The sequence below is a fragment of the Macrobrachium rosenbergii genome, chromosome 22, assembly GCF_040412425.1.
Source record: "Macrobrachium rosenbergii isolate ZJJX-2024 chromosome 22, ASM4041242v1, whole genome shotgun sequence".
Taxonomy (NCBI): Eukaryota; Metazoa; Arthropoda; class Malacostraca; order Decapoda; family Palaemonidae; genus Macrobrachium; species Macrobrachium rosenbergii.
In genome coordinates this window covers 23,845,891-23,870,812 of record NC_089762.1, presented here as the reverse complement: position 1 = coordinate 23,870,812, position 24,922 = coordinate 23,845,891, and the positions used below count along the sequence as shown (strand labels likewise).

The 24,922-nt window shown below is 36.6% G+C and overlaps 1 protein-coding gene and 1 long non-coding RNA gene across 3 annotated transcripts in view; one reads left to right on the top strand and one right to left on the bottom strand.

Annotated features, from left to right (window-relative positions):
* The window catches only part of LOC136850662 (uncharacterized), a 352,695-nt gene that overhangs the window by 309,741 nt on the left and 18,032 nt on the right, over positions 1-24,922 (bottom strand). The window lies entirely within an intron of this gene.
* LOC136850661 (glutathione peroxidase 2-like) overlaps positions 11,400-24,922 on the top strand; it is a 23,543-nt gene continuing 10,020 nt past the window's right edge. Inside the window, exon 1 of the mRNA XM_067124422.1 lies at positions 11,400-11,566. The gene's annotated coding sequence lies outside the window, so the exon portion shown is untranslated. The remainder of the gene's footprint in view (positions 11,567-24,922) is intronic.

Genomic DNA, 24,922 nt, shown 5'->3' with positions numbered 1-24,922 from the left:
GTCAACAGTGGAAATGCAAAGTACTTTTCGCTGGTTCAGAACGTGGCTATATATATATATACTTAAGACAAGAGGGAAGGACAAGAAAAAAGCGAGAATGGCATATAAGAAGGATGGAAACGTATTAGGCTGAAAGATACTGAAGTGGTACAAGTTTAAGAAGATTATGCAAATTCAAGGATAGGGTCATTGAGTCGGCAGGGAATTTTGTTGGTGTTTGTATGCAGGGAAAAGGAATTAAAACAGTAAGCGGTGGGATGGTATAAACTGAATGAAACATTTGAGAATGTTTTTGGAAGTGACTGTTGAGGATGTAAAGAGGGCTGTTAAGAAATGAAGATAGAAAAGTGCAAGGAATTAATGGGATTACCTAAGATGCTGCAGTCTGGCGGTAACAGTGCTTTAGTGGCTGCCAATGATGCATAAATTACGTCCAGATGAGATGAAATTTCCAAATTAAGGAATGGATGAATAATTATCAATTTCTAATGATATAAGGTAAAGGTGGGAAAGTGTAAAGTAAGATTTTTATTAGTAAAGTAATATGGAAAACCAAACATTTAATAGAAGACAAGGGGAGTTTTGACGAAGAGGAATGTCTGTTAATCAAGTGTTTACTATGAAGCAGTTGTCTGAGAAGTCCGAGAGTAAAATGAAAAGGATTTTTTATGTGGCTAGCGTGGATCTAGAGAAAGCTTATAACAGAACTGATATGAGCTGCGTGGGAGGTGTTGAGGGTGTGTAGTGCAGATGGTGATTTGCTGAGACCGATTAAATCTTTCTTTTAGATATGAAGTTGTGATTGGCAGAGACAAGAGTGTTGTCTCCATAACCACCTAAGATTATTTTTAAAGATGGAGTAATCAGAGAAGAGGGAGAGAAAGAACAGGAATGGAGGTTAGAAACGAGTTGTAGATTCATAGACATATTTCGGAGAAAATTTGATCGTACAATAGGATGAGACAACAAGTAAGTCACAAAATAGATCAAGCATGGAAGGTACGGTGATCTGTGCCTAAGGCCTGGAAGAGAATGAAAGCCATAGTCATAAAATACTGTATGACAGGTTTTTGAGCAAATTTTCTTTTAGAGAGGTTGTTGAGCTAATTTTCCTACATAGCAGCGCAGTGTGAATACTGAATGCAAATCAGAGAAAACACGAAGAAGTAACTGAGATGAACTGTTAGTGATGTATATGTGCAGTAAAATGGGCTGTAAAAATGTTAGCATAAGTGTAATTATTGAGCAGAGAGTTTTCATGGAAGTTTACGTTGAAGAGAAGTACATAAAATATCACTTATGGAGGAGCAACCGACTTTTTGTGGAGTAATTTCATTGAGCTTAGAAATGAAGCTCAGGTTGTCTATGAGAGAGCTGGGAGAGCTCATACTGAGGGTGTGAAGGAGACCTTGTTTTCCAATGGTGATGACCTCAAGTCATCACTCTGTGGAGTTGATTCAAGCATGCGTCTCCTTGTAGCAACTAATGGAACTGCTTTATACTGCCCTAAAAAAGAAGGCAATAACTTTGGGTCAAGTTTTCGTGAGCAAACAGCGTGGTAGGTCCTTAGTGTTGCCTCAGTCATGCTTTCCAGTGCCTAAGTTGTGTTCAATGGCCTTCCGGTCAAAACTTTGCACATGGGTATTGCCAGCTATGGGGGCAGAGACCCTAACGAGATCCTTTCAATTTTATTGCCCTTAAGGTTACTGCCAATTTCAGGAGATTAGTCTGACTTGCAAGTTATTCTTCATATCTTTATAGGGTTATTAAAGATAACAACCTGCTACCAGCATTACAGCATTACAGTTTGGTTGATCTAGATTTTAGAGCAGCCTTTGACCATGTGAATCATGAAGTATTTATCTACAAGCTATAAGATTATCGGGAATTGGGGGGGTCATTTATCAATAGTAGCCTCAGTAATGTCAATTCAGGCGTCCTTCAAGGTAGTGTTTTTAGACCTATGCTATTTATTACCCATACTAGTGACATGTGGCAAGGTCTGGAGAACAAACTGATTGCATACACCAATGATACTACTCTTCTAGCTGTTGTTCTTTCTCTGCACCTTAGGGTTGTGGTTGCAGAATTCTTGAACAGAGATCTGGTACACATTTATGAGTGGAGTAGGCTTTGGGGCATGAAGTTTAATCTTTCTTAAATTCAAAGTATGACAGTAAGTTGATCCCGAGGACTTTTGCCTGTGCATCCTGTTTTACATTTAAATGGTATGGTTTTTACGATCTTAGGTGTAACTTTTGATAAGAAATTGACCTTCGAGAAGCATATATGAAATATTGTTTCCTCTGTTTCTCAGAAGGTTGGTATCCGGTGGAAATGTCTATATACGAATGTATTGTGATGAAGCTATTATATCTATGAGCTTAGATATAGATTTATGTCTTCAGCCAAGTTTATTTTGCCAACTCTTGATGATGATTTGTTGCATAGACGTAAGGAGAGTTCATTGTGTTTGTTACATAAAATATACTGCAACGACAAACATCCTTTGCACTCTTCTTTACCCGACCTAGCTGTTTTTGCCCGCTATACTAGGCAGGTTGCTGCTGCAAACAGCGTGACATTTTCTAGCATCAGGTTTAATACTGCTCAGTTTGCTAAGCTTTATCTTGGCTACTGCTGTAATGTAGAATAGTTTGCCTAATGCAGCTATGGAATCCTCTGATCGCCAAATATTTATGCAAGGAGCAGATTCATTCCTGCTCTCTGCTGACGTCTCCTGAATTTAAGGTGTATCTCTCTCTCTCTCTCTCTCTCTCTCTCTCTCTCTCTCTCTCTCTCTCTGGCACGCTGTTGGCCCAGCGTTCGACTCTCCGAGCGGCCAATGAAGAATTAGAGGAATTTATTTCTGGTGAGAGAAATTCATTTTTCGTCATAATGTGGTTCGGATTCCACAATAAGCTGTAGGTCCCGTTGCTAGGTAACCAGTTGGTTCTTAGCCACGTAAAAATAAGTCTAATCCTTATCCTTCAGGCCAGCCCTAGGAGAGCTGTTAATCAGCTCAGTGGTCTGGTTAAACTAAGATACTTAACTTATTCTCTCTCTCTCTCTCTCTCTCTCTCTCTCTCTCTCTCTCTCTCTCTCTCTCTCTGCAGGCTGCTTTCCCTTTGGAACCCTCTTGGGTTTACAGTTTGTTGACTCTGTCCATAAGGATTTTCAGCTCAAGATTTAAAGTCAGGTATATCTTAGTTTAACCAGACCACTGAGCTGGTTAACGAAAGAAAGTTTCGTAAGCACGGAATAAAGAGACGCCAAGAAATTCTTGGCTAGGTAGGGTGGAAGAGGTGTTTAAACGGTATAGCTTCAATATTCAGGAAGAGTGAGACTGTGTGCAAATGCAGATGAGCAGTGCAGTGTGTGCAGAGGGGTCAGCGAATTGCTGGTGAGTCCTTGGTGAAGTATACAAGGTGGTCATGATGGACAGTTTCTCTATATGAGGCTCATCTTTGATACATCAATTATGGGATAAGTGAGGAATGACAATATATATATATATATATATATATATATATATATATATATATATATATATATATATATATATATATATATATGTGTGTGTGTGTGTGTGTGTGTGTGTTTCTTTCATTCTTGATTTTTCTACGTATGATTACAAATTTACTTACAAAGTACCAGTTATGGTACTTTCTGGGGATGAGAGAGAAATAATCTTGGTTATTGCTCTGTCAAGAGGCACAGGATGTTGATAAACTGGAGAGGATGAGAGTTCTTCTTAATCTAAAAATTACCATAGCAATCTCTCTGTGTTATCAACAGTTTGAACTTTCAAGCTGCTTCAAATAGTCTTAAAGGGTTCAAATGATGCTTATAGCAAAGCATCTTTGTAAAACATTAACAATTACATTTCGATGACGCAAATGTCTTCTTCGTCCTAACTGACATAGCTTTGGAATGGCCTTATCCTTATGCGATCGGAATACTGCTGTCAGTATTTCGTGTTCAATAGAGGGCTCCAACTTCTGATATCTCCTCTCAAGATCAGCGTTCTCTCCTCAGCAAGGTAGATTCACTCTGTCCCTTTAATACTATTTTGGTCACTGATCCGCTGAGTTGAAGCAGATCTGAGGCCCTCTTTCACTCTGACAGTCGTGTGAAGGAGGTCAAGCCACCACTTGGCGCATTCATCGTATGGAAATTGCCAGTCAGTATTTTTTCAATAATCCCTCATATCGGTACCCTCGTTAAAAGATGTAGCTCTATGATGGAATAATAATAATAATAATAATAATAAATAGTGAATTATTATTATTATTATTATTATTATTATTATTATTATTATTATTATTATTATTTCTGGATACCTGTACAGATTCACTAAAAAGATGCTACCGACACAGCAACTACAAGTCAAAGCAGGAAGCTCTGACATTGAGTTACCTGCACTCCAGCTTCAAATTTTTTTTCTTTTGACGCAATACAGCAAATAAGTAAATGGCTGAGAGGCGGATAACTCTCGAAAAGGCCAAGATAGCCTCGAGCGGCCGACCAAATTGGGAAGATTGGACGTAAATCGAAAGATCATTTTTATCCGTGTGTCTCTTTACTTTTGTAAGGCATCAAACTTTACTACCAGAACTGTACGCGAATGTATCTTCAAATCTTCCAAGGTTAGTGAATTGTTCGTAAGCAAGGCAGAGAGAAGATGAAAAACATTATCCTTTCTGTAAACATTGTCACAAACTATAGTGTCATTTTATTACAGAAACTTATTTCAACTGGCCAGACTTAAAATAGTAAAAAACATCAACGAAGAAAAATTTAGTCTTTCAATCTTCTCTCTCTCTCTCTCTCTCTCTCTCTCTCTCTCTCTCTCTCTCTCTGACGCACATTCACACCAACACACATAAGCATTTAATTGTCTTCTTCGCATCAAATTGCTGATGTGACAAAAAATATTTTTTGTAGCTGCCCTAGAGAAACGACCCAAGCCGTATCTTTAATGTTAAAGGTGACTTATGGCAACGTGTCCCTTGGAAGGCGTAGGCATGTGTGCGTGAAGGCATTTCCCTAGTCTCAGTGCAAAGCAGGGAAGACAGGAAACAAATAGATAGATAGAGGAATCTTCCAAGTACCTTAGGAATTTGTAGCGCTCAGAGAAATACTGAAAACATCGGTACACGAAACCCATTCTGAGTCCTCTTACGATTACTTATCAATGGTATTCTCTGCATTAAGATTATTGTTTAGATCTTGCTCTGAATCTTGAGTGGCTTTACCTGTCCAGGAGTCACTGGAGTTCTCCGCTTTGGCAATTCTACCTTTTTACTGCTTTGCACTCTAACAGCAAGTATATCATCGCTGCTTCCCTTACGCCAAAAGAAATCGTCATTGCGTCATCTGTGATCACGTGGAAAACCGATGACGGTACATATCACTCCCCTTAACTTGCATCGATTGAATAGAGGACAAATAGTAGCAATCACTCCCCTTAACTTGCATCGATTGAATACAGGACAAATAGTAGCAGTCACAAAAACTTTGCAAACATACGGTTCACTTACACGTTACTTATCTTTCGTCACCTTGCTGTCCTTACCTAGCCCAGGACTGAAATGCAGGGAGAGAGAGGAAAAAAAAGGTGTGGTCTATTCCCGGAGAAGATTTAGGTCAGTCTTTTAAACTTCGGTAACTTTGGGAGATTCAAGTATGGAGAGGATTCGCAAATTTAATGGCGGGAAAAGATGAGTGGAGTGAAGTCTGATAAACGTTAGGTAAACATGGGTATTTCATTCTGAATTTAAAAATGCAAGTGGCAAGAATACTATTATTCTCTGTTGAAACCAGAAAGCCATTGAGATAATGCATTGCTCACATCATCAGGCATTTAGCACTCAGAATCATGACGTCAATATAAAGTGTAGTAATTTTGTATTTTGATATGGCCACTACAACTCCCCATCAAATTTAAAAACGACAGAACTTGAGTGTCGGATACACCCTTTGCGTGGAAGGCATCGGAATCATGAATAGTTTTGTAACTCAAAAGAAATCCAGGTGAAAATTATGACAACAACACAATGAATTCAGAAAATCAAACCACTAACAGCACCAACACACTCACACACACATACATACGAACAGAATCCAGAAATGCAAACCTTCCATAAGTAAAGAAAGAAAAGGAAAGTCCGCAAAAAATCACAATGAAGACATGTGCGGCAAGCCCTCAAGGAGAAGGGAGGGAGGTTTTAAGAAGAGGAAGACTTGCTCGACCAACAAGGCGGTTCAGGCGATCATAGGAAGACAACATACAGTAAATTCATAAGATGAAGAAAACGCAGTAAAGTAAAACTACGCTTCAAACCATTTCTGTAAGTTGGAAGAAAAATACAGAATTTAACTGCCAATGACAAGAAAAGGTCACCAATATTCTTAAGGCGGGTAAAACAACAGTGGTCACCCCTCCTCTCCGGAAGGAAAGATGAGGGAAACTGAAGGCTGCTCAAGGACATATGCAAATAGCAGTGACGTGGGACATGCCTGCTCAGAATATCTGTTAAAAAGAATAGTTCGTTGAGAGGAGTGTCAGGATGTGATAATGCGCAAATGCATGTATGTGTGCAGCAAGGTCTTGTTGAAGTCGAAACACTGCCTGATTAAGATTAGCTATTTATTCATCTATCTCTCGGTGTATGCTTCTCTATTGGTGGCTGGTTGAGATGAAGCCGGTCTTGTGCCAGCACTGACCATTGTACCAAAGTATTGAAAGGAACAAGAGGTCTGGTGTGAACCTGCACTTTCATTCAATCAACAGAGATGATCTATCATCTCGGTAAATAAAGACATCCTATCCAGTTGTTGTTTTTGATTATGCTGGCTTTATGACAGCGCGGGCTCTTCTTCATAGAACAGCCTTTAAATCCTATCCCAGGCGATGCTCATAGTGGAAGAGGAATCCCGCTTCACCCTGACGCAAAGGTTACCGAGTATTGAGAAGTCGATTCACGATGAAGCTTTACATGAACTCGGCATCTATTCTGGAGTAATTAAGATGCTTCGCTTTCCATTTGACGCCACCAAAGGAAGAGAAATGTATAACAAAAAAACGAGCGATATAAAATTCTGACGTGCAGCGCTGACCTCACAGAAGAAAACCGACGGAAATACCCACGATTTCCTGCGTTCTTACGTCGATATGGACAGGTATTCGCGCCTTGGAGTATTACTAACGTTACCGCCTCCTCTTGGCGTAAGGAGTTCCCGTTTATGTGTATTCCGAAATCGAAGACATATCGAATCCTGTTTAGTGAGTCACGCTTGAATCCCGGGTCTTTGAAACTATAATGTTTGCTCGCAATTTTCTTAACGTGTCTTTGCAGCACTTTTACCCAAGAATGTTCAGGAATGAACTGCTAGAGTTCAGGTTATATTGAGGCGTTATTTTTTAAGCATGTGGTTTCAAACACACACACACATACGCATATAACCAAATATAAATGTACACAGTATGTATATATGTATATATATATATATATATATATATATATATATATAAATGTATAATATATATACATATATTGGCCGATCACATCTTTGACTCGTTCTGGTTATATTGAGGCGTTATAATTTCAGCATGTGGTTGCACATACACATATATATAGGGTGTTTCGAAATTAGAGGGCCCCCCTCTGCAGCATAAACTAAAATTGATATGGACAAAAGCAAAAGTAATTCACAACAGGTATTTATTTAAGTTTCTCTCTGAGATTTAATATTTTGTGTGGCCTCCATCTGCCTGTACCACAGCCTGCATTCTTGAGGGGTATGATTTCAGCAAATCACAAAAAAGCTGAGACTCAAACTCCATTTCCTTGAGCACTTTGGTCACCTCTCTTCGCAGGTCGTTGAGGCTTGGTATACCATCATAGTTCACTGTGCGCACTTCAACACGATCCTTTAAGAAACTACCAATGTTTTCACACACATTAAGGTCAGAAATTCACTTGATGTGAAGAAATCGATACCACTGTTTCGATGCAGCTCCTGTGTCTGAAAAGCCTTGAAACATGGTGCCTTATCATGCAAAAATGTGACTTCAACAGATAACACATTTTCAGGATCTTTAAAGAAAGAAAATACTCCACCAGTAAGCATAGTTTCTTTGAAGTATTCACCATTCCATGACTGTCCTTTTTCTTTGATGATCCACATTAACCGTTTGGCTGTGAAACAGAGAAAAATTCCCAAACATTCAGGAAATTTCACAGCTTGGCGATAGCGCACGTCATTGCTGATATCATCCAACTTTGCATCCCAAATGATGTCATTTTTATGATTTGGCTTCCTGACTGTGTAAATGAAGAATTCATCTGATGCAGCAACATGGAGAAAGTCAGCTTCATCCCAGTCTTTAAGAAATAAACAACAAAACCATGCATGGTCTTCTCTCTGTTGCTGAGTGATGTTGGGCTTGCTGATAACATGAAATGGCTTGATACCAGATTTTTTCAACTCATGATATACAGCACTATAACTTCTCTTCTTTCCCCTTCTTGTTTCTAGTTCAAGCGCCAATTTACGTAAAGACTTTCTTGGTCTACCCACTGCCTCAGCTATGATGCCTTTTGACTCCTGAGAAAGGACTTCAGGCCTTCCAAGATTCTCGCTCTTTTTTGCAATGACAGTCATATGGATTTTTGTTCCAGTTTCTTTTAACAAAGGATTCATCTCTTTTAATGTATTTAGCTATCCAGGAACGTGAAATGAAGGATGTGACAGCATCCCTGGCCTCTCTGAAGGTTATAGCCCGGATTCGGTCAATCCATCTGATTTCCTCCGAGTCGTTAGCCATGGCTGTATAGAACTCCGTCACTCAGTCTGAAAATACAAGAAATGAAAAATGAAAAATAGCTTAATAGAAACTTAAAATAATGTACTTGGAGATAGGCTATAGCAGAAAACTTCATAACTTTCCATTTGTTCTGTGGAGGGGGCCTCTAATTTGGAAGCACCTGGTATGTATAAAGTGTGTGTATATATATATATATATATATATATATATATATATATATATATATATATATATATATATATATATATATATATATATATATATATATATATATATATATATATATATATATATACATATATTATAATTTATAAATATATATACATATATATATATTATACATACAAATACTGATCCTTTACATCTCCGATTCGTTTGTAGCTGAAAAAGAATACGCGAACACACCGTCAAAAAGACTTTCCGCCTCTTGTCGCGTGTTGTCTTATTGCCTGTTGGAGGGGATTTGAACGAGATAAGATTAGATAGAACCAGAAAAGACTTCCCATTTCCGTGCATTGTTCTGCAACTTGCTTGTGCACTCTTTGCATGTGTTTCATCCGCCAGTACAGACGGGAAGAGGTAAAGTTTTCTATCCTGTGTCCTTGAAGCAAGCAAATTTTTCGAGAGCGAATGATATGAGGATTGTTCCATTCTTTCTTCATAACGTTTTTGTTTCATTCGTAAGAGAAAGTCTTGATTAGCCATTATGTACGCGTCCGTAACTGATATACACACATACATATACAGTATACATACTTTATATATAATGTATGTGTATATATATGCGTGTGTAAAGTAAAAAAAAATCACTCATGAATATCGAATTAACTAAACCAGCTAAACGTATATATACAAGTTCTACCCATGAAGTAAAGACACGGTTTGACCCGTGTTACAGCATGGGCGCTATTTGGCGCCATTACTGGCATCACAAGAGTTCAGACTGTCACTTCGTATAAAGCACAGATTAATAATTTTCTATTGCATCGTTTTCTTCTTCATTTATCCAAGCACGAAGGTGCTTCTTTGAAGGCAGGATAACGAATCTGAGCAAATCCAGCTTTTTCTCAACCACTTGTGACTTTATATGAAGCATGGTGGCTATGAGCACAAAAGATGACAGAAAACGTGGACATGTGACAGAAGCCTTAGCATTTTTGTACCCCTTCACACAGACCTTGGGCATATGTACGGGCATACTCAGCCAAATGTCATATGGAAAAAAAAAAATTATAACAAACGGTTCGTATCACTGAGAAATTACATACTATAATGATTTAAATCAGTTTTGGGCCCAGAGGTAAAATGAAAATAAATGCTGGTTATATGCGGACTATTCTGAATGGTAAAGCCCCATTTTATAAAATAAAGCCATAATTTAAAGCAACAACAACTGAGATCTAGTGTATTTTCAAGAAGCTGTCGAAGCAGCTTAGTAAATTGTAATGACTGAATTAAAATACATATTGATATAGACTGCTCCACTTTCTACTATATTAATGAAAAGACAAACTTTCTTAAACGATTCATAAACTATGTTCCAGTGCCTCTCCAAATTCGTGGGAATAAGAGAGACATTTTTTTTTCCACAACAACTTCTCTATGTATGGGACAGAATAAACCAGTTTTGCTTTTAGAGAATGGAAGAATAGAGTTATACAAAGAAAATAAAAGAAGGTAACGGGGCGAGTTTTGATGACCACAAAAGGGTTTTGGTATGTTGTCATATCGAAGACATTTTTTTCCTATTTCCTTAGTCATTCTTCAGTTGATACTATTGTCAGGATCCAGAGTATCATATTTTACGTTATAGAATATTACTTTAGCTACGAACATTCCGGGTAAATGGCAAGTTGTATCATGTAAAATGTGCAGAGAGAGAGAGAGAGAGAGAGAGAGAGAGAGAGAGAGAGAGAGAGAGAGATTAATTTTAAGTCGATTGTTTATTTTCCCCACACAATGCATTTCCATTACCCCATTAAACTTGAAAGAACTGCGATATGAATATTTTTTAAATCTCCCTTTGCGGTCACTATAGAATCGTCGAGAATACTAAGCAATCTCTAGCACTTGTCACGGTGAAAAACCAGAAATTCCCCTACCTTGGGTTCCACGATAAATAAAAAAAAAAATACCATAAACTCGTTCACATCATAGCAGTTGAATAAACAACATTCTTTTCGCGTGACATTTTTAATGTAAAACACTTGCAACAGACAAACTCATTTCTTACTGTAAAAGTCTTAACAATGGAACAATACCTTTGTTTAACTACTATTATCTAATGCCCTCCGATACGCTAAGCTAGTAACCGAGCCTCAACCGTTGGGCATGGCAATAAAGTTATCACAAATCTATTTATTGCATTAGTTATGCATCAATACTCACCGGTAACAAGTTACATTGATTAGATAACAGACAAACGTACAACATAATTATTACTGAAACTGACACAAGTATTACAAAATTGCTTTTCGCGAGTAGAAAGTACAACCATCGAAATCTGCGTCTTATAGTGAAGCTGGCAACTGTTCCACTTTTATAGACGTGGGATAAGCAGAGATTCCAGCGAGTGACTACCCAGCGGGACAACATTACTCTGTCGTCAACTGTCTTGCGAAGTAGGTGTTTGCCTGGCGAACATAACATAGACCCATTTCTTCAAATATCATCATATCAAGAAGATGAGCGCAATCAAAAGCTTCTATGAACTAAGTGCCAAAGCACTGTCTGGTAAGTAATAACAACAGTTTACCAGTTTTGTTCTGAATAGCAATGCTATAGGATTTTTATATTAAAACCGCGCACCGGCTGCTGCGTTTTTCATAGATGGATTTTCCTTTCTGAACACTATTTACTTTCAGTGAATTATACAGTTAACTGAAATCTTTTAAACTAACCATATAGACAGCGAAATCCTGTAGCGTAAGTTTTACCTTGATTTCTCAAGTAAATTTGAGAATTAGGCCCATCATAAAACTTTTCACGATCAACCGTCGATTCATCGGAAATTACTTCACTGAAACATGCGGTCCTAAATAGGATAACGTCGGATTAGTGCAGTCATAGCAAAAGTAGCCGATGGCAAACGACGGCAATTGCGTTGCATAAGCCCCAAGAAAGGAAGGTTCCGGTAGTTTCGCGCGCTTGTGTCGGCGTCGTCACACTCTGCATGCGCACATGTAACAAATTCCCAAAAACTTACATGCTCCTAATATTTATCCATTATTGTATGTTGTTCCATTTCATTGTGTTTACATTAGTCATAATTTTAATTAAAAAAACTATAAATTAGAACCTTTGATATGCGAGTTCTTGAAAGCAAGTCAGCGTGAAAATGGAGTTTAGGTGTTGAATTTGAATATGAAAAAGGCGGTTCTTATTGAGATGATTACTGACGGTCAATGATTAACGACTTATATGTCCGCAGGATGGAACGGCTAGAATCGTTGGGGTGTGAGTGCGGCGAACAGGTATTACGCAGATGAAAATCAAAGATAAGCCTAGGGTTTATATTTTTCATTTCACCAGTCTTTGGTAATGTAGAGAGAAATATTAGGAATAGGGCACGTAATTCAGAAATCTGCGACGGAGGGAGACCTATAAATTGCAGTAGAAGTATTGGGTTAAGGTCATAACAACCAGGAAGTCGGCGAGTAAGGTAAATTGGGCAGCGTCTAGTGGAATGTGATCTTGCATGAAACGACTGTTCAGTTGTTCATGCTTGAACAGCACTGGAACAGCGAGTATAACAATGCTCGTTGTTTTCTCAGAAACCATTACCTGGAGAAACTTTATATATAATTATATATGTTTATATATAAGCAAACTAATGCAGATATCTTAATGAACGCGTCTCCTTATTCAAAAAGTATATATATTTCTGCTTGCGACAGGAATACAAAAACTATTGAACAATTTAAAGAAATAAGCCCCCATATAAGCCTGTAAACTGCCATATATTGGTGGGAAAAGATATACTTTAGCTCTTGCCTTTAAGTAAATCGTTAGTCAAGTAAGGTAGGCGATAAAACCGTGTGGTTGGTGATGTAATTTTTAAATATTTCCGTGGACTTAAAGCTCATTAAACTGAAGTAACTTAACGGTGAAATAACATCTAACGCCAAGATATTTTACCTTTTCAATAACGGTTGTGCAATCGTTTTGTATGGAAATTGTGGTTCTTAAACATGGCCTATTGTTTGGTTGATATCTTGAACAGGGTTTACAGCAGTCAATGTCGTGGCATGTACAGCGGTCTCGTGCACTAGGACTGGAGGGCGGGGGTTGGACTCCAGGGTCACATCTTGTTAATTATGGAGCATCACATCCTGGAAATTCCAGAGGAGAATTTCCAAGACTGTTTAGCGTCAATTAATAAACCCTTGTCCGATCTTCACAGAAAACTAGGCTACAGAAAGTCTGGGAAGTAGTTTTATCTTCTATGGAGCTGCAGTTATCTGCAGTTATTGTTAAGGAATTAGTTTTTCAGGGAATATATGTTTATATATATATATATATATATATATATATATATATATATATATATATATATATATATATATATATATATATATATATATATATATATATAGATCTACTAGATCTACTTGAAGTGTCTTCTCAAGCATTTTCAAGCACGTTATTAGTGTGCTGAAACCGTAAACGTGGCCTTGAATACATTTCCTTGTGAATCATGTGCTGCCACTTTTCTTACTAAGATTTTTGCCTTCTTATGCATGGCGTCATGTGATGACGTGTATAGATAGCCTTGAGGCGTTTTTGGATGGTATAAATTAACGTCTAAGGGGGAAGTGGAGATGCGTGAGACGAACTGATTATTATCATTAAATGAATAAAAGGAAGGGCTGAAAGTGTCCTGCCGCTCCCGCAGTTCGTCGAAACGCCTCGGACACGACGAAACAGGTTTGTAAACTTTGTCCCCGACCGATGCAACTTGAAACGAGACCCTTCACGGGATGGTTGGGCGTTGGGGGTTTTCGGGTGGTGCCTAGGGATTCAGCGGGAGGGAATGGTAGTGTTGTCACCTGGTAACAGACTTCTGATCATAAAGCTTCCCTCTGCAATCAATGTCTACAAACATACATATATGCATGCATATATGTATGAACGTGCATGCACATATGTATGTTTGTAGACATATACATACATATATACACATAATATATACATGTCTTGGTAAGAAGAAAGTACTTAAAATCTCAATTGTTTCACATTTCATTCGTGACTTTAACTTTGCTAGTAAAATCATCACGTTTTTACCTTTGTCATTTAAAATCAAAACATGCATGCATGTAGTTATAGGTTACCCTATAAAGCGGACGGGACCGGTTAGAACAGTTTGATGGTAGCGATTGGTTGTTTCAGCTCTTGCATAATCAACCTGAATTCGACTTCTCATTGTATTTCGCGGCATTGTTGGTTACGGTAATCTCACTAACTATCGTTCATGGGTTAGAATCCCACCACGAGTGGTGAAGCTTTATTTCCAGCTCGAATTAAGATACACGTTGGTATGTCTAGCCAGTTCGTGTAGGAATTGAAAGTCTGGTCAGTTAGTGTAGGTATTGAGTTGTGCCATTTTACTTTTAACGTGTATTTATGCATGTATGTATGTAGTGTAAATATATGAATGTATGAGTTGATTTTAAAACTGAACTGTGGACAGGCAGATTTAAGATTTTGAGTCTAGATCATTTAACATTGCTGAAAAAATTACGCTTTAGGATACAGTTTCATTAACGTTTGCGTTTGCGGCAGAATTTGAACGCATGGAATTGTACGCTGTAGTTTCCATAGGCACGGTTGGATTTCCGTTACCGTTTGCGTTCCTCGTTTTTAAGGTAAGTGTCAATCGCTCCATGTAACGATTGAACACGCAACCGCATGATAACAGACGCCTCTGTGGCGCCACTGCATCCCAGCGTCTACTCCTTTGTTGCTACACGTGGGTCTCTCTGCTAGGAAAATGCTTACAAAAGCATCATTTTTCAGTCATGGAGACTGAAAAATTAATTGAACTTGCGAGCTAACAAGTGGCTATAGGACCTGAAATTGGCCCCCCTCCATGGACGCAGCAGTGGTCAGTACCACATAGAAGACCATTGCTAATTTAATGGGATGGTATAATTTACGTATAAACTAAACAAATGATAGATACAACTTAAACTGCAGTGATATTTATTGATTTTCTACATCAAAACACGTTTCATGTGTTAGACTTTTGTTTGGGAGATGAGTTAATCGTAAGATGTTTCCAGTTTATCACGATCCACAAATTAGCACTTGTTCTAAACGTACAGCTACAAGAAACCAACCCGAAAATATAGGGTAAGTGTTTTTTACTAGTTTGCTTACTTAGTAACCTAGGCCCAATAGAATGTAACCAAAACTTAACAGGGCTTATGTCTAACATATCTATGCTTACCCACAAGCGATAGTCATCAGCCTATCTAGCTAATGCATACAGTAATTATTTTGCCTTCAAAGATTTTGTTGTAGGTACGAAATGAGACAACACCCATCATCAACCTAACCTCATTTGTTGTATATATAGGCCTACACATTGTCACTATAATCAAGATTGGCAATACCATGACTACACAACAGCCTATGTAGTCAAAACTAGCTTAGGCTACATGATGCATATCGTTTTCATTTAGAATAGTCTTAAAAGCTTACAATAATAATGATGTAACCGCACATGGAAAACAAAGGTAAAGTAAATCCATTATTAACCAGAGAAATTCATTTATCTTCAGCTGCAAGAAGATTGGCAATACCATGACTACACAACAGCCTTTAGTCAAAACAGCTTGCTACATGATGCATATCGTTTTCATTTAGAATAGTCTTAAAGCTTACAATAATAATGATGTAACCGCACATGGAAAACAAAGGTAAAGTAAATCCATTATTAACCAGAGAAATTCATTTATCTTCAGCTGCAAGGACTTTCTGTATCACCTTCATGAAAAGAACGAAAGCAGCAGCTCATTTAATAGCAAGATCAGTAGTAATAATTCATCTTGCTCATGAAAATAGCGTTGTAATGCACTGAGAGCTGCCGTACTGACTCCGAGAATGTAACCGCAACTGTACTGGACGTAAGGAAACAAAGCTATCCCCTTTTAAGCCCTATTGAACGCAAAGGCATACTGCAATCCTAGCCTTAGTCTAAACATAATACCAATGAAACTCGATTTGACAGTTTCAAGAATATAAAGTCAGGTGATGAAGTAGTGTGAGAAGTGAAACCTGAAGGGAGAATTAGGAACTTCCTAATAGAGATATAATGATGAATGGGAGATAGAGATAGCTTGAACGCGATCATTGCAAACCTCCCCCTCCCTTCCCTTCCCAGATGGCGTCGGCTGGGCTCCTGTGGAAAGTTGTAGACCCAGACCTACTTGAATAGGAATAATAAATATGAGATGGGAGGGCGAGTCGATTGGAGATCAGTGGAACTTAGAGCATAAAACATATATATTTATATGTACTGTATATATTGACAGAGCTAGCTAGCTAACATATATTTTTTCAGGCCCCTTTCTCTTAAAATTTTTTATTATTTATTATCGAGAACTGTAGTTTCTACCCTCTTGAAAGCACTGAGTGGCCCACTCGTCTTGAAAGTTCAATCCACCATATTACGTATTTCACCAAAAAGTATTCAAGCACTTCAATCCCCTATACAGCATGTGTGATAATTCGCAAAACGAACTCAAGTACCCCCCCCCCCCCGTCCCTTATCGACACGTCGTTTTCAAAAGAATCTTTGGATTATATAGATGGAAATCACGAGTAACTACCATAAAGGCACCATTTTCCTTGAAATGGTGGACAATCAAGGAAATAGTATTTTACGGAGTAAGTCGACAACCGCGTGGTTAGACCACAGGGCAGGAAAGACCTTGTCCTTTCCTAAGTAACACCACAAACTCGCCCTGCCTATACTGTAGATTGTCCTTTTGTGAAAAAGAAAAAATGCTTCCGGCGGTTGGGTTTAGGAAAACTGTAAGGAAGCATAATATATATATATATATATATATATATATATATATATATATATATATATATATATATATATATATATATATATATATATATATATATATATATATATATATTATCACCGAACGAGGATAGTTGAGTCTTTATTAATGAATGCACTATAGCTCGTAGTCGCATACTCCTATATATACGCGGTTGTTACAGAAGCCTGTGGCTTCCTTTTACCATAAACAAATTTTGTTTGTAAGGTTGTTAACTTGACATGGTATGTGGATTAATGATGTGACTGAAGAATAAATCGTTATGACCCTACGGTAAATTGGATAATTTGCAAATCTGTAGTTAGGCCAAGAAGATAGTTAATTGTGTTTAGCACCATAAAATATTCCTGAGTTTATGTATAACGTTAAGTATTTTGGTTTCAGCTCTTGTTCGAAAATATTAAATCACCTATCAGTGAGGGCACTTGAGATCCAAAGCTACAAGTCATTGTAAATGTTTGAATATTTACACTGTACAGTACAGTTGCATCATCAAGTGTCCACATCCCTTTGCAATGGGTTTCGTTCAATGAAGACTAATGGCAACACTTAACTGACGTCATATATTTTGTATTTATCCTTTGAAATGCTCAACTGTATAGTTTAAGTAGACAGTAAGAAAATTATACTAAATATACAACAATATTTGTCGAACTTTCTAAAAAGCTTGTGGACGAGAAAAAAAGTAAAGAAACGAAAAAATTTGGAACGTGAATTTCTTCGTTCACGAGAACAAGGCAAGTTTTGTGACGTTTCCTGAATGCCTGGGAAACAGCGTTAAACACCAACATACGATGAATCACACACATTCACACCTGCATACGTTTGTGTGTGCATCTGGAGCCGTTTCATATATTGCAGTTTGAAGCGCATTGGCCTATAGTCCCAGGCTTCACTTACGATGTATGATAAATGTTTCACTTGATTTCTTTAGAAATAAAGCCACTGCATATAATGATGAAAGGTTCAGTATTTGGACTATTTCCTCTTCCATATTACATGACGTCATGTTAAGTAACCTTCATAATCAAAATTTTAATGATAGAATAAATTTATTTTAAATTTTAAGATTTTCAATGGGAAATCCTAGAACTCGAAAGAATTGGAAGTGTGTGGCAACAACTCTGGTTAATGGATACCAACAATACTTTCCCCTTCTGTCTTGAAAAAACATGTGATTCACGGCTTGAGGTGTGAAAAGGATACAGAGTTCTGAATTGAACATATAGTTATTCCATGACGCAAAACCGTTTTCATGGGTGTTTATAAGGTTCGAAGAAATACTGGTTATGACCAAAGTTTCGAGGAGATACTGGTTAGGGCGGGATAAATCAAGTTAGTTGCCCAAGATGCATTCTCAAACTCGACACCCTCAGCGGATGTGCGTGACGCAGCCTAGACCCATACTTTAGCGATGGACAGATATTTGGTAAAAACCCCTCCCCATAATGAGCTGATCTGAATATAACCGAAAACTATTAGATTCAAACGGTGCGAAGACCAGAGGATGGTAGTGAATAGCTTATTAGAGAAAACCAGTTTCCTGTTGGAAATAATTGATATACTAATAGATAATTATAAATTATTCCGTTATCTTTTATTACTTTTATTACATATTCGTGTGAATCTCTCTCTCTCTCTCTCTCTCTCTCTCTCGTGTTTGAAGAAAATACGGAAATTTCAAAATTCCTCCTACATTAATGTTGGGTTTTCCAACCTTAAATTCAGTCGAGCTTCTTTCTACTGGGGCATAGGATCATTACAAAATTTTAGTATCTACTTGGTCTCTTCCCCTTGAGAATTTCGTTTCACTCGAGCTTTATCCCCTTTTTATTAAAGCATTGTAATGCTGCTGTTATTAGATAAGTTTAATATTCAATAATGCCACTACTGGATTAACTACGAATGACGGCAGCAGCAGCAACAAATCTTAATGAATTCGATACTACTAATCTAAAGGCTGAACCTAAACTATTAATTCCCTCATGCATTGGACACTCGCGTTGTCGGCTTATATATTGCTGCAATAACTCTGTTGCAAATCATATTTTGTCCGAACATTTATGAGGGCAGAAATATATATGTATAAGTCCACGAAGGAAAGAGAAACAATGGAGTGCTGCAAGGCTAAGCAAAGGACGACAAATCGAAAGGCCTTGCAGCACTCCATTGTTTCTCTTTCCTTCGTGGATTTTCTTTTATTTATATATTCATCACGCTCCATATTTTTCGTGATTCAGTTATACATAAACATATATATACTGTACAGTAGTATATATATATATATATATATATATATATATATATATATATATATATATATGTGTGTGTGTGTGTGTGTGTGTGTAGAGCAATTGGATATTAAAGGACGTTTGTAGCTTACTGATTGAATATGAATCACGGTGATGTGATAAAAAGTCACATACATATACACACACATATATATATATATATATATATATATATATATATATATATATATATATATATATATATATATATATATATATATATACATATATACATACATATACATATATAATATATATAGTCACATCCACATTCTTACTATACCTGCTGACGTGTGGATAATCCCCTTTGGAATAAAACGTTACAAAAGGCTCATCAGCACACGATGAACGCCTCTACACATGTTGCAGCTTTCATCTTTGTCTTGTACACTTCAGAGTTGCGTGGTCCTTACGGAGGCATTGTCATCCATTCTTTTCATATGACTCAACCATCACGAAATACCCTGCAACATCCATTCAGTTATGCCAACCCTTTACCGCCTTAGGTTTCTCCACTTCCATTCATCACTCGTTCAGTATTCTTTTTAACCATTTTCCTAGGGCTGGCCCGAAGGATTAGATTTATTTTTATTTTTACGTGGCTAAGAACCAACTGGTTAACAACGGGACCTACAGCTTATTGTGGAATCCGAACCACATTATAGCGAGAAATGAATTTCTATCGCCAGAAACAATTCCTCTTGTTCTTTGGCCGATCGGAGATTCGAACTCGCGACCAACATGGTGGTAGCTGAGAACGGAACCCGCTCACCCAGCGAGGAACTGGCGAGATGGCTCACAGTTAACAACCTTCATCTGCAGACTTTTTTCTTTCTACCTTTCTTCTTCACTTTTTGTGGCTTGTCTTTGACAGTGGTCCAAATTTACTCCCTGTATGAATCAACATCCTCCGTTTTTCCACCATCCATATTAACTTTTGTAATAGTAGTAGTTTCAAACTGGTATTAGTTTCTACAGTATTTCTTCGGTCCCTTCACTATTCCCATGCAACGCATAATCATATGTAACCATCAACTATGCCACACTCTGTAGCTCATTTTCATTTCCCACAACTTTTCACCTACCTCGTCATCTCTCTCGCCTTATCGCAACACTCCCTCTATAAAGTTAATGAAAGCCATTGACACCTAGCACGCCCTTGTCTCATCTCAGTCCCATTTTTACACCAAACCAGTCTCTCTCCAATCTGTATATCCACTTATTCTGCACTTGCGTGAAATTTTGATAATTGCTCTCAACAACTTCTTCTATACCGTGTATTCTTGAGCACCCTCCACATTGCCCTTCAGTTAATTTTATCACAAGATTTTCAAGGTCTTTGTATGCCACACAAGGCCTTTCTCCGTTTCAACTTCTTCCATACTTTGTTCATAAGTAACAATTGATTCATACATTATCTTTCTTGCTTAAAACCAGTTTTCCGTCTTGTCATTCCCTCCGTCATTTGTGTTTTCAGTGAAAATCCTGCCATACACAAACTTTAAATTCTCAACTGAGAACACATTGAAAGAATACTTTTCGTAGATTGGTGGTATAGATACTTTTCATTTCTAACGTAAAGTTAGCCTATATCAAAAGAAAGTGTAGTTTTTATTATTAGTGATGGGCAAAAAATAATAATTAATTGTATAGGTTTCACGTCATGGAAAACTAGGATAAACTGCCTTTAATAATGTATTTGTGTATTTATTTCAGCCATTAAACAGTAAAGCATATTATAATAGATTTGTAGGGTATGTTGTTTACATATATATATATATATATATATATATATATATATATATATATATATATATATATATATATATATATATATATATATATATATATATATATATATATATATATATATATATATATATAAGGTATGTTAGTTGTATATATATATATATATATATATATATATAATATATAATATAAAAATATATTATATATATATAAATTAGTGTGTATATATATAAATATAATATATAAATATGTAAATACATATGACATGACAATACAATACTCTCTTATCTGCGTCTATTGCATTGTTATTTTTGTAATTTTTTAAGTGTCCATTGTTTTGGTGTTGACGTTCGTACCCCAGTACGGCTGTCTTGCTATTTCTTATCAACTGAACGGTTGTTTTTTATGTCTGTCATTCTTCCCCGGTGGGGGAAGTTCTTATCAGTAACCTCAACGTCACAACGTCAGAGACTTTCATAACAGCCTCTCACCATTAAGTGTCGTTTAGTACAGTTTTGGTTTGTATATTAAAAGAGGTGAAGTTAATAAATAAAATATATTAAGTTATATATGTATATATATATATATATATATATATATGACTATAATATATATTTATATTATATGACTTAATATATTTTGTTTACTAACTTCACCTTTTAATAATAAAAACTGTACTGGCATTTGGTATAGGCTAACTTTACGTAATCATTTTGATCTTATGGCTCTGTTTCGCATTTGCATTGAGTCAACTACTTAGCTCCGTAATGGCAACAAAATCTGTATCTTAGAATGAAAAGTATATATATATATATATATATATATATATATATATATATATATATATATATATATATATATATATATATATATAATGTATATATTACGTGAATAACAATGTTATGTTCGTGTTCATGTTAACCACGATAGTGAGCTGCAAGCTTAGTGTTTATAATTGTCGTTTCAGTCATGCCAGTCGGTAATAGTAATGGTGGTTATTAATACGTTTTATTCAAGAATTATAATTTATTATTCAAATCTCAAATGAGTTAATATATTTTTATATATATATTATATATATATATATTTATATATATATATATAATGTGTATATAGTGTATAAATGTTGTATATACATATACGCAAACACACGCCCACTTTATATATACGTATAAATCTTTTACGAACTCGGTTGCAACCCTACACCATCGACTGAAAGTCCATCTCAGGGACGCTGCTTATGGAGATGACTTGCAGCTTGTAGCATGACTACTCAGTGTCTTACCTCTCCGCTTAGGCCCACTGGAGCAGAGATGCTGCATTTAGTATTCAAAGTACTCAGAGGTGTGCACGAACCTGAAGGCCATTAGATGCATTAAAATGTGCCTCTTGCACGAATTCTTCCATTAAAATTTAATTGCTCATATTAAAATGTAGTTTTGTTTGAAGAAAAATTATTTCCTTGTTTAGGTACATCAGAAAGTGCCACGCTCACAAATTCTTCCATTTTAAATTGTATTTTTGTTTGATGAATGATTATAATTTCCTTGTTCACGCGTACAGGATAGCCTATGCAGTGTCTACTAGCATCACTTACCTAATAATTATAAAGAACCGTTGAAAAAAATACTTATTCTTGGTATCAGGTTTTAGAAACGACTCGGGGGAAGCCTCTGGGTAGCGGGTGAAGTCAGCAACAATTTCCTCTTAACTGTATAAGGAATCCTGGTAGTCTCTCTCTCTCTCTCTCTCTCTCTCTCTCTCTCTCTCTCTCTCTCTCTCTCTCTCTCTCTCTCTCTCTCTCTCAATATCGTTGCCGGAGAAATTTTGAAATCTTATTGCTGGGTGTGTTGACGTACAATTGTTTCAGGCTTCTGTTATCAAGAGAGACATAGGATATATTAACTTAACAAGTTTGTTTTGTACCTGCTTAGTCTCCTTCACTTGATAGTTTCACTGGAGCTTTATCCCTCTTATTTATGCATTGTTCTGCTGCTGCTAATGGAATAGTTTAATATGTAATAAACCTACCACGGGATGAATTATGAATGACAGTGGCGGCAGCAACAGTAATAAACAAATTACGAAGTCGATACCGTTAATTTAAAGGCTATGCCTAGGCTACCAATTCCCTTATGCGTTGGATACTTACGTTGTTGGCCTACATGTAATACCACTGTTGCAAATCATATTTTGTCCGAACATTTATGAGAGGGATGATTATACTTGAAAAGTCAGTTGTACAACGATATACAATTTCTACATACATTTATACATACAGTACTATCACATCCACATTCGTACTGTACCTGCCGGTGGCAGTAAAACTTTACAGATGGCTCATCAGCACACGTTGATCTCTCAACACACATTGCACCTTTCATCCCTGCCTTGTAAACTTATTTCATGCTCCTTACCAAGGCACTGTCATCCATTCTTTCCTTATGACTAAACCGTCACGATATACCCTGCACCATCCATTCAGTTATGTTAACCCTTAACCACCTTAGTTTTCTCTCCACTTTTCTCACTCGTTCAGTTCTTTTTACACATTTCCTACACAACTGATTCATCTTAATAATCTCAACTTTTTTTTTTCAACTTCCATTCAGCATCCGCACTTCACCTTCATGAAGGCGAGGTAAACAAATATGCATCCCCACCTTCACATCTGTAGACTTCCATACTGGTTGCACTTTCCCTTGCTACCTTTCTTCCTTTACTTATTTTGTGGCTTCTCTTTTACAATGATCCATTGTATTTGCTCCCAAATACCTGCATGAATCAACTTCCTCCATTTTTCTACCACCCATATTAACCTTTTTAACAACAATTTAAAACTCGTATTAGTTTCTGAGGTTTCTCTTCAGTCCTTCACTATTCCTGTGCAATACAGAATCATAAGTAACCGTCGACTATGCCACAGACTGTAGCTCATTTTCATTCATATCCCACAACTTTGCGCCTACATCTGTCGTATCTCTCGACTTCTTGCAAAACTCCTCCATAAGTTAATGGAAGCCATCGACACTCAGCACGACCTTGTCTCAGCCCCACTTTTACTGTGCACCAAACCAGTCTCTCTCCAGTCTATATATTCACATATGCACTCAGGTGAAGTCTAATCACTTTCAGTATAATATTTTCTATATTTTCTTGAACACGCTCCACATCGCCTTTGTCGGTTTTATCAAAAGATTTTCAAAGTATGTATGTCACACAAAGCTATCTCCCTCTTTAAACTTCTCACATTGTACCAGGTTCATAAATAACTTGATTCACACAATTCCTTCATCTAAAAACAATGTTTTCACGTGTGATTCCTGCCATACACAAACTTGTAATTCTCAACTGAGAACACCTTTAAAGAATCTTGGTTTTTTTTTCTTTTTAGATTGGTGGGTATAGTTATTTTCATTACAATATACTGATTTTGGTGCCATTACAGAGCTAAACAGTTGAATCAATGCAAATTCAAAACAAATACGTAAGGTCAAAGTAATTACATGAAGTTAGCCTATACCAAACACAAGTATCGTTCTTATTAGTGTTAGTGGTGGGCAAAAATTAATAAATAATCGTACAGTTTGCATGCCATGGAAAACTAGGATAAACTGGCTTTCAAATAATGTATTTATTTATTTCAGCAGTAAAGCATTTTATTATAGATTTTTAGCGTATGCTTACACTACTACAGTATATATATATATATATATATATATATATATATATATATATATATATATATATATATATATATATATATATATATATATATATATATATATATATATATATATATATATATATATATATATATATATATATAATGTGGTGTGTATAAAGTATGACAATAAAATACTGTACTCTTATCTGCGTCTAAGAAGCATGACAATACAATACTCTCTTATCTGCGTCTACGGCATTGTTTTTATTTTATTAAGTTTGCATTGTTTTGGCGTTGACGTTCGTAC